Genomic DNA, 12,654 nt, shown 5'->3' with positions numbered 1-12,654 from the left:
TATACATGAAACCATTTACCTCTTTAACCCCATGAACCGTAAGGCACCAAATACACATTATTTTAAATGGATAAAGTTTTAACTTCACCAATTCCTCCTTATAAGTGAGCTCAGATACCTCTGCAATAGAAGGTAGTGCTTCACTTTAAAGAAATACATGTATACTTTTTTTTTTTTTTAAATGTTGAAGCGGAATACTAGACATGCCATACTCCCTCTGTTTAGCAGGGGCAACTCTCAAACTGAACAATAAGAGGAATGGCATGAGCACACTTGCAGTCATTTTATAGCACTGTTACAATATAATCTGAAAAGTGAACATGCTTAGGGAGGGGCTTATTATTTTTAAAAAATCATTTTAAAGCTATAGAGTTAAATATATTAGCTAACAGTGTTCATTTTTATAATACACTCCTAGTAGCCTCAAACTTTTTCCCCACTAGCACTTTCCCATATGTTGTTTTGTGGGGTGTTTTGGTGATGCTTTTTTTTTTTGCTTTTTTTTCCCCCCTTTCTTATAACAGGATGCAAGTCAAAGTGGCTCTTGCTTCCAAGCTGCTCAACTCGCGTGCACATCAGCATCCGTGGGAATGTCAGCACTGCTCTGGGGCTACAGATTTATTGCTTGGCCAGCAGAGGGTACTAGAGTTTTCTGATGACTTCACAAACCCGAAAGAAAACGCTCGTGAGGTCAAAGTATACCTATTGTTTTATTTCGTTTCCCATTGACACTGATTGCTATAAGTTGTTTTTTAGTAGGGTTATGGGATTTTTTTGGTTCTTATGTGTTACATTAGACAGGACTGATCTCAAATTTTCTTCCATTCACAAAAAAAAAAAGCCATTTAAAATTCATTTTATAGTTGAATGCAGTTTAAACATGTAAAGATTTTAGCAGCATTAGAGGTCTTCAAATTTTTTAACACTGTTTTGAATCTTTTAATAAATAATATAATTTCAGCATGTTGATCAGTGAAAAGGAGAAGAGATTTCAAATCTCAAAAGAAAAGTTGTGAAGCCTACCAAAGTGAACCTGAGGATATGAGAAAAATCCGTGTTTTTCAATAGGCATTATCATTTGCAAATTTCTGAGAAGTCCTATTTCGGAAGCAGATTCTATTTCTTTTTATTAGTATTTCAATTTTTCTGATAAACCTGATACTTAAAATACAGAGACAACATAAATTCCTTGATTTATTGTCTGTTAATAACAACATTAAGGTGAATGCAAAAATACAGCTACGCATTCCCTTTAACTTACTCCTAAAGTGAAACAAGCATATAAAGCATAGTGGAAATGCCACAGGGAGGTTTTTCTAAGGCTTTAAGGTGTTTTTTTCCTGTTTATTACATTGCAAATCCAGATCTTGCATCCAAAGTTTTCCCCAGAACCTACTTCAGTGACTGAAGATCGAAAGGGATTACGACACCACAAGAACCAAGGATGTCAAATTTGAGCAAATAAGATGGAATGACATCTTCAGTTATGCAGTGATTTTGGTGACATAAGGGATTGTACCATCATGTAGTCTGACTTCTTACATAACAGAAACCATGGAATTTCACCCTGTAATTCCTGTACCGTGTCCAATAAAAATATGGTTGAATTACAGCACAGTATTTAGAAAGGCATCTGGTCCTGATTTTAGGAGTCCAGGTTAAATGTTTGCTCCTAATACTCAGGTCATTCTAAAATGGGATGGGTGCCTAATTCACTCAGGCCTTTAATATTTTAATTGCCTGTTTTAAAAATGGCTGCCATGATTGGGACTGAGCCATAACAATATAAAAAAGGTTTCCAGCTTAATGTTGCTTACAATTATTTTTGTAGAGAAGGAAAACAACATGAAACTGCTCAAGACCTTAAATTTATTTAGGCATTATAAAAGTTTTCATTTCTCATTTATCTTTTCCAAATGCTATTTTTCTTTAGAATACTTGAATAATTTCTTCCATTTGAAGGTGGTAGTAATGCAATGTGAAAATTAAAAGAAGATATTCAAATCAGAAAGACACTGAAATACACCCTTAACATTTATATGAGAAAAATAATGATTAAAAACAGATCGATAGAAGACTCTAAATTTTGCATCTGTAGCACTGGCACTTTGAAAAACTTGATGAACCAATACTTTTAACCTCTGTACCAGGCTAGTTGATTTTGAAAATTGTATCTGCATCCTGAATTAGAAATTAATATACTGTGATTTCTTTTTGTCTACATAGTTTCTAGTGATGTTTCTGGAGCCTTTGTCTAAATTCTTAAGACACTCTCCAGAGCTGTAGTTGACCATGAATATGTGATCAATGAACAATCTATCTTAAGACTGAGACTGGGACAGGACAAGGTGATATGTGAAGAGATCTAATATCCTTTCTTGTCTTTGGCATCAAGCTGGATGACTTCACATTGAGAAGCGTATGCTCACTCTGTGTGCTACAGAATCATCTTTAAACACTACTTAGACAGGGAAAAACTTCCTCTTGTGCTACCATCTAGTTAGTGAAGTCCTTGAGGCACTGTTTCTATCAAGCAGCTCTTGTTTGCAGGTACAAAGAACAGGACGATGTATGTGAGGCATTGCCATCAACTTTACCATTTTATTTACACTTGGTCAGAGATGTAAGAAAAAAGCACATCTTAAACAAGAAATGATCTGAAGTAACATATACTTGAAAAACAAAAGCTGAAAGGGCAAGCCAAAGAGTAGGAAGAATAAAACATGGCATCTGCTTGTAGGAATATCGGAGACAGGCTACAGTTCAGCAGCTATAGTAGTTTTTTGAATGCTGTGAAATGCACATCATCCTCTGGCTCTTTCTGAGGTGGCCTGATCCCCTTGCTCATCCTGACATGATGATCAATGCAACCGAGCCTGCAGCCCCCATGCAGCCAGAGAGGAGCAGGGCCATGAGCTGGGACACATGCCTGCACTTGAGCATTGCAGTGCACCTTCCAGATGTTATCCAAAGCTGTCATTGAATACTGCAAACTAAAATAGGTCAAATGGAAGCTTCCTAGAGGAGCATAAGCATCTTGCAGAAGGGTAGAAGCACACACCTGCAGAAAGTGAGGAAGGTGACAATGCACAAAACAGTTAGACGTCTGCCTTCTGAACATGAGTCATAGCCCCTAATCTCTCTTCGCTTCAACGTTCCATCTAAAATTACACATGATGAGGACACCTTATGACAAGAATAACCATGCCAAAGGGAGGGAGATCCTCATATCAGGCAGTAATTTGATCCTTAAAGTTCTCTTCAGTTAGAAAGTAACATGAGATAAAATAAAATTAGGATATAGAAGAGATGTGCAGAGAAAGCACAGATGAGATTTATCAAAATTATGGGAGTACCCACTTTCAGAACAAGAAAAGATAATTACTGTATCAATTAATATGGAGCACAATCAAAACTGTGGGGGAAAAAATAGAGAATGAATAATGTGTCTGCATAAAATTCAGTAAGGACAAGGAATTCTGTACAAAAGTAATATGGACACAGAAATCATAGATTAAAGTAGAAATTTTCAATATGTAAAAGAAGTTACTAAAAAATATCTACCCACAAATAAATATATTGTATACATCTTAACTATCCTTCAAAATGGGATAAGAACTGAATTTTTTCTGTTACTCATTGATGGTTTTTGAGGATTTTGTAGATTATTTTCATGGACAATTGCTAGAGAATGCTATAACACCATATAATCAGAAGAAAGAAGGCAATATTTCTTGTTTGTTTTCTTAAGACCAGTAAGAATGCAACATGTTAAATTGAAAAATAAGACAGCCTAAAATGATAGCTCAAAAGACATCAAATACTGCTCATGGATTGCAATAAGCTTTTGTTATTATTTTTTTTAAGTATTCCTACATTACTTATGGGCATGTGACTATAGTTTATGCTGTTATGTTGTCAGGCTTCTGATAATGGGAAGGACTGTTTGTTTAGACTATGTAGTTCTTCACTTTAATTCACCCTGGCTCCAGTGTGACACTTTAAAGCTACTATCAATGGAAAATTCGAATTTCCCACAAAGACTTAAAAGAGCAACCTTAGTGAACTGAAATTATCTCCTCTTAAAGCTAATTACCTTAGTATACTTAAGAAAGTACTGCTGTAGCAAATCTGTTTCTTTAAACTCTTTTCTATTTCATTAAATGCCTCAGGTCAATATGAATAATCATTGTTTGCTTTTATTATACTTCTTTCATTATTCATTTACATAACATGTGAAAGGATATAAAACTAAAATAATTCAACAAATTAAGAGTAATTTTTTGAGATAGGCATTCATAATTAAAAAACAAACAGAAAATATTTTCACCTTTCAGTTTATTTTATTAAAAAGCAAACACTGTGAGATTTCCATTTAATAGGAAGCTTTAAAGCATTAATGAGTCTCGCAGGGCCATTATTGCAAGTAAACATGGAATGTGTCCAAAATTAAATACATTCTACCCTTTTCTGTTACCTAAGGGCCGGATTTAGGAAAATATGCATCAAAGACTGCTTGCTGACAAAAGCAACACACTATTCTGTATTCTACGTCATCTTCTTTCAAAAGAGTTAACCTAATACAATTAGCAGGGTTGCAGTTTTCCCCAGTCCTCAAGAATGGACTTAGAGCAGATTCTTTATTTTGACTGATGCAACCATAATTTTGGCAATCATTTTAAAGCCCCGTGTCCCAAGGATTTTATGATCTCTCAAGAGATGTATTTTTGTAAGGGCCAGCCTGGGAGACAAACCAAGAAGTTCTGATATTTCAAAGCATGCAGTCTTTACTGTAACACATGGTTATGTGCTACCATGATGAGGAGTGTATGTGTGGGGAGATTTCTTAACACAGCTCTACAAGTCACATATTCCACTTCTATTTATTTTATACATAATAGGCACTGGTTTCCCAGATCAGTTTTTCCCTATTAGTGCTATTTCATTCAATTCACCCATTATATGTCTCAGTCCTGAATATTCAGCCTCCCCCACACCCATTCAGACCGGAATTGTGTCATTCTTCTCTAAATATATATTATTGAGACACTGTTAAATGCATTTTCTCCTACCCACTTCTTACTCATTTCACCTTAACAATTGCATGCAAACAGTTGAGATGCAAAAATAGATCAGGTGTCATATAGGAAAGTTTATTTCACTAAAATTAATAAATAATAGATCAGTATTCCCGCACTTTTTCTAATCCTGGATTCCAAACTGGAAATTAATCCTGGAAAATAGCCACCATTCTCTAATGTTGCCTATTTAGTACAAGCCAAGACAAAAAATAATGCAAAGGTTTTAAAGCAAGTTTTTTAGATACTATTTTTCTTTGCTATTGTCATGGAAATGAAGAAAAACACTGCCACAGCAAATAAAACTTAAATGAAAACACATACTTTTGGGGTTTTTGCAAGCAACTGCAGTTACTCATATATCATCTCTATCTGCCTGTCTGTTACTTTCCCCACTATCATTTGTCAAGCTCTTTGGACAAAGATTGCTTTTGACCAAAGAAGTAGCAAAAATAAGTTGCTGAATATCATGATAATTTTAATAATCCTTCCAGTAACGTTACTCTTTATCCTAACTTTGCTTATACAGTTTTCCTTCTTTCTACACAAAGCTATTGATCATATTATAAGCAGCTTGCCATGCTGGATATCTCTCCTCTAGTCTGGATAGTTTTGTAATATCTTCCTCGCAAAGGTCAGTACTGATGGCCTAGACAAAGAATAAATAAATTTAGTATAGAAAGCCTGCTATAGAAAAAGACATCTAGGGGAAAAGGGACTTTTTATCTATGTCATTTTTCAGAGGTAAACTAGAGATCTGCAGCCACATAGTTGCCACTCACCCTAAACTCTTGTTATTTATCACCGACTACATAGGATGTTCTATATAACCAAGAAAAGTCTCTTAAAGGGAAAAAAAAAACCTTGATGAACTCCTGCCTACAACATCATCTTGCAAAAAGGAGTAAGACTGTTAATTTGCATAGGAACCTAATTCTCCTTATCAGTATTCCCTTTTGATTCTATTCTTGTCTTTTTACTTTAGGAATGAGAATGATAAAAAGATTTCCTTTTTAGATAGAGAACAGTCATCTTTTTTAACAGAATTGGAACAGAAACTTACATGAACAAGAATCAAAAAACTTGCACTATAAGAATAGTTTGAAACACAAGAAAGTTTGGAAATTGTCTTGAAAGATAAACTCCAGAAATGAGATATACAGTCTAATCTGTTCCCTGTTGCTAAGGCAGATAAAATCTAGTGTGTAGCCAGTGCACATTCATCTTTCCAGGATCCAGGTCTTTTATTTTCTTTTTTTTTTTTTTTCCCTATTTAGCATCTATTAGCTTAATTATGTGTTCTTGTACCATATCTGAAAAAATCATACTGTAAAATTGAATTTCTTCCACAACAAAAATACTACACTAGAGTAGCAGAGTAGTACACTAGAGTAACATATTTATGTAATTACAGTTTGAATTTAGCAGCATAATTTATTTATTAATAAAAAAATCTGGGTGGATACACAAGATTACGACATGTGGGTATTTAAACAACAAAGCGTGTGCTCTCATGAGCCACATAAAGGTAAGCTTAGAGTGCAATATTGTAAAAATTAAATAGAATATAATACTACTTAACAGATGTTGGAAATAAGGATTCAGTAGAGTCCTGTATAGTAGAATTGAGATTACAGACATCAGGAATCAGATATATGCAGATAAACAAATTCTCAACAGAGCTCTTTTTCTTTCTCTTTAAATAAAATCTGAGATATAAGTATTTATACACCATGGCAGGAAGATTTTTTAAACAAAAAAAAAGATAAAAGGAAGGGCAAATAGAACTTCAAACCTGAACTAATACAGCAGCAAGCAATAACTGGTAACATCTGAAAGTGACAGGACTACTGATGTCATCAGGCAAGCTGCCTAAATTTTAGACAGACAGCAAAACACATTCATTCAATTATTTTGGGTTTTTTAATAACTAATTAGCATGTGTTTTATCGTATGTTTTGATATTCTTTTTATTTGTAGCTTAGACATACCTGTACTGAAGACTTTAGTAACTTTGAGAAAGACGTTAAAACACAATTCTGACAGGGTTAGTTCAAAACATTGTTGGCATCTTTCTTTGAGCTAATGAATTCATGCCTGACTTTTTGATTCCAAAGGTTCTTAGATGGGAGTGAATAAATATTAGGGACATTCTGGTGTAGTCTCTGGTTAGTCTGGAGTTGATGTCTTGGAGGAAAACTGGATTTCTATTGTGTGGACATTTGTGGTGGGAGCTGAGGGAGACTCAGGCTTCCAGAAATGGGAAAGTCTGAGAACCATTGGAATATGGTTCCACAGATGCTGCAACAGTATCCAGAAATATCTGTGGTATGACTGAAATGGTGGAGGGCTGATGAGCTAATGCTATGAAGTTATTACAGACCTTTTTTCCTGTACCTGACCTTAACTCCTTGCTGAAGCAGACTGTTTTGATTTGGTTTGGTTTGACTTTCTCTGGTTTTACAGTATTTTAAAAAGTAAAATACAGGATTAGACCTCAACATTACCAGAAAGAAATATCTGGAAAAATATCTTGCAGTCAACACACAGGAAACATTTTGAAATATAAACTTTGTAAGTACTATTTAAAATAACTTTAATTTAAACATTCTGGAGGCTAGATTTACTAGTGCTGTTCTTTAAATTAGATATTTAAATGCATAACAAATATATTCCTATATGCTTAATTGACATAGTCCTGTTCAATCAATTCATTCTCCAGTCTCATGAACAGAGCAATCATATAGCATGCACATCATCTGACTTCTTCCAAGCTTGGTAAAGTCCCAGCAGCTTCTTAGTTCTTTTTGAACTTCTTTTGATCACATCCAACAAAGAAGTATCTATACCACCAAATCAGCAGAGTTGCAGCTCTTGTGCTAATAGCTGCCTACTCTTTAGTAACTGTTAAGAACAAACATTTGTAGTCTCAGTCTTGGTACTATCAGTGTTAGAAGATACTTCTTTTAAGTCTTGTTCAGTTGAGGTTCCTGCTATGTTAGGCATGAAAGGTGAACTGGGAACTCCTTTTACCTAAATTTGTAACCATATTGCCCTTCCTATAACTAGGAAGTGACTAAAGTGATGAGGCACTTCCTGCTGGGAAACTGCCTGTTACTGAGGTCTCCAGTAACCTTCTGCAGTATGTTCAGTAACTGTTCTATCCAACTTCTAGATGCATTTTGACCGCCTTAAGCTATCCTGTCCTGAACTGCTAGGTATAGAAACTCAGTTTCTAGTCTGCACCTAAAGTTCCTATACACTTTTTCTTTCTCTGGGTTGAACAAAATCAGGATAAAGCCTGTGAATTACAGTAAAATTTTCAGTTCATTAACTTTACTTTTCCCCTGACTTTTATTGGCACCCTTTCCATTATCTGACTTAATCTGATGATTTAACCATTATTAGCCTTACTTCAAAGCTGCATTGACAATCATTTAAGTCTTCATGAAAGAATATTTCATCCAGTTATTCAGTCGGATTTAGAGCTCTCTCCTGAAATAGAGAAGCTTTACTTTTAGCTAGGTCCCTCCTCTATGCTTGCATCAAGCTTACTCAATCTTAGCCAGTGGGATATTAATCTGAAGCTATTTGGTTATTTCCAATATTTACAAAAATGTCATGATTTACAGAACTGTTGTTCTACTTTTGAAATCAAAAATAAAAAAAATATTCAGTTAAAAAAAAAGGAAAAGGATAGAAATAGAACATTTGTTAGCAGAGAAAGAGTTAAATGAAATACAATTCAATAGAATAAAAAGTACTCTGCTGAAGTGTGTAAACAGCATAACCTGATGGAAATTCAGTTTGGTAGGTGTTATACAAACCTCCCAACAAGTCAATTGTGTTTCTATAAGACACTGCCTAAGTTCTCATTAAAAGATTTGGCCTTGTTCTTTAAGGTCAGATCCCAAGGGGCTACTTGATTCCAGATGCAGATGCAGTCTGGCTTGCATCTAGTCAATACTTATACCGATTTTCGGGAAATCTGATTTCAGAATTTTCAACATCTAATAAACGTGCAGTAGTGGCTCTAGAAAAGAAGGGAGAGAGTGTAATACACAGTGATAGAGTCAGTATCTGTGCTAAGAAGACAGCTGTACCCCTTAATGATCCTAATCTCTGCTGACAGTGTTGTCTGACAGTCTTACTTGAGTTACACCTCGTCACATCTCATCATACATCCCACTGAGTAACTTAAGCTTTTGGAAAAGTCTGGAGTATAAGAGTGGACTGAGAGACAGTGACATGCCACAACACAAGGTTTTTCAGGGGGAGGCAGCTCAAATTTTATATACTGTGCAGTGCAGACTTTGGACACAAAGTTTCATGCTTCAAGTAAAAGAAGTTAAAGACAACATTAAAAAAGACCAGCTTGGAAACAGGGGAATGATTTTGACTACGTCCCTCCTGCTGCAAAATCTGCAAACATAACATTTCTGCCTCATTTTTCCTTATTACTAGGCTATACAATTTTTGTTTTGGAACCACTATAAAAATTTTAATTCCCTGTTAATCCCATACTATGCCACAATGACTACTTGTTGTCTGGAAATGAAGGAACATTTCCATGAGCTGCAAATGGCAAAATAAGACGGGGAAAAGGGTTACACTAAAAATGGATGAGAACACTCTGGATTTAGATTAGGCTCATTAGAAGCAGGTAGAAGATTTCAGTAGCTCTTGCAACCAGATTTTCTCCCTGACAGTTCTCTGAAGCGACTTTTACTAAAGTTCAGATCTGTCCTTCTAAAAACAGTACTGACTCTCGAAGCAAAGCTCTGCAATGCACAGCTCACTCCCTCCCTCTCACAAGCATAAAGCTCTTCAGCAGGTTGAGAAAGAAGACTGAGGTAGGTATCCAGATGAACACATTGCTTGGATAAAAAAGAAGAAATCCTGTCTCCCAGAAGGAGATAAATTTCCTTCTGTCCAGCCCTCACTTAGATGTTGGTGGTCAGCTGGATGACACCCTGCTGTAAGTATTTGGCCAAGTATGAATATTTCCTGGAAATTTTCTTAAAACAAAGGTTAGCTCTGTATCATTCCTTTTTCCTGTAGAATTAAAGCTCCTTTGTTAGTTTTCAAGGCTCACTTTCCCTATCTTCAAAGCGTGGCCATTTGGCAAGTAGTAATGGCTCTGTGAGCAATCCAGTTGACTGATCTCAAAGCAACTCTGTTAACTTACTCAACACCTATCTCTCCTGACTGACCAAACCACAACAAACTGTACCCATACCTTGTGAAAGATGCCATAATAGAGGAGAGACAATGATGTTTCATTATCTGAAAGTGTCAACAGATGTCTCTGCATCAGTACCAGATCTTACAGGCACCATAGCAGCAGCTGGAACTAACTCTCTCTGAAAATACTGATCTTGAATTGCAACAACTTTATTGAAACTCACAAAAAAACAAACAAAAAAAAAATCAGAAATAGACTGTTATGGAAATAACCTCCTTTAACTGCTGTCTGTATAAGAGCACTTGTACCTGTGCCACCTGTGGATAAAGCTTTACCGTAAAGTGTAAAAGCTATCAGATTTTTCTGTCAGGAGTCCCCAGTGTACACTAATATGTAAAACACTTTGTTGGTTTGAGGTCCAATTGTATGTGCACACATGTCAGCCCTTACTGAGGCTCACTAAGTTGTTGTCAGGCAGACGTTATTTTGCCAGGTGTGCTATTGTAGAACTTACAGCTAGATAACTTTCCTCCAGAGAGGATTTTTAAACTGAAGATGGGCAAACCTCAAAAGCTTTAGAGATACAATTAAATAATCACCTAAAAATCTGGACGTTTATTTGAACAAACTCAAGACTGCCAAAATAAGGTTGTATGGCATACAGGATACACTCTCTTGCAAGTTTTGTTGTAAATGTGACAATTTTTTTTCTTTTTCCTCCCAACAATAACATATTAAATTTTCTGATTATTTCAAATCAGATTTTTGGAAACTACAAAGTTTTATTTCAATGTTGGATAAAACTTCATGAGAGGTTTATTTTATACAAATAATTTGCCTAGCCTCTAGTTGAAAATTTTATTAAGTATTTTGCAATTGATTTTAAGTAGGTGGAAAATATCTCCCAGTATTTTGAATAAAAAAGTAAACCCTAAGCTGTGTATCATGTAAAATATATCTAACACAAAGAGCAGGAACTCTGTATAGAAGTAAGGCTTTGGCTTGTCCATGTATTTCACTAGAAGAAATGAGACAGTGCCAAAAGTTCAAAAGTCACTTTTTCACTCTCTTTTTTTTTTTTTTTTTTTTTGTGAGAGAGCAATAAATGCTTCACTTTTCTGCTGTAAAACAATAATCTAAACAGAAAGGCAGCTAAGTTTTTGATAGAATGTAACTTTCACTTGGGTGGTTCAGAAGATTAGATGTTGTTTGCTGCAGAAATATCTCCTTTTGCTTTTCCACAACAAAACAAATATAATTCTTCCAGTTTCATGTAGTAAACATTTTTAAGTACTTGAAAGATGATAACTGATTTTCCCCAGGAAATAATAGAGGCTTGACCTGACACTTGGGATTAAGGAAATAATTTGTACTGGATAATTAATTAAATAGCTACATCTTACTTCTTCATCTAATAATAATCTACCAGAGCAAACAAAAAGAATTTGTTATCAACACGAATAGAAAATTCTTTTTCAGTCAATGGAATGGCTCAAAAAAATTTTCTGCAATTATTAGTTATTTATGATTCTGTCTTGGTAACATCTGCCACTATTCCTTGAAAGTAAGTCCAGCATTGCCTGTGGATTTGGGGTTTTTTTTTCCTTTAAATAAAGAAAATTTTGTCTGCAAGAGCAGATATTTCTCAAAAGTTTATGAGAATTTCCTACAAAAAATTCTAATTGTCAAAATTACTTGCTATGATATGTTTGCAAAAATTTGCAGAATGTTTTTGTATAATGGAAGCAATTCATCTAGAACCATAATGAAGAACCGTAACTGTCTTGATTGGAATGAGTAAAAATACAATAATTTCTACTGGACATGAAAAGTCACTAGAAGAAAACAACCTGGAAACAATATAAATATATGAATGGGAGTTGCACAGTTCTGTGTGCTTTCAGTAACATTCATAGCTTTTCAGTAGGTCCTAAATAGATATTGTGGGACAACTCATATTTTGCTACACAGTTTTTCAAATAACTCAATGCTGTTACTTTTCATCAACCTCTTTTATGGTATTATCCATTTATGGTTGACCAAGAACTCTGTAGACACTTCTCAGTTGACAGATATATTGCATTATATAACATCATACAGTACTTTAATGCTGAAAAAAATATGAAATATGTCTAAGACTAAATCAGTAAACACTGGAGGACTGTGAAAAAGACAGTTAAATCCTAAGAAACACTCTGCTTTCAGATGAGAATATATGTTGTCTAATGTACTGTGTGGTCTTGAGGTCACGTAAGCTCAATGCCTATGCTAGTACCTCAAAGACACGCAGTCACAATGGTCATTCTTCAGCTAGCAAGATGATTTTATGGGTTCTGTTTGGATGTTAATTGGCTTACATTAATTCATATACTGTTAATCCTAATGTTAGGC

Source organism: Colius striatus, chromosome 3, assembly GCF_028858725.1.
Source record: "Colius striatus isolate bColStr4 chromosome 3, bColStr4.1.hap1, whole genome shotgun sequence".
NCBI lineage: Eukaryota > Metazoa > Chordata > Aves > Coliiformes > Coliidae > Colius > Colius striatus.
This window is presented reverse-complemented; position numbering follows the sequence as displayed.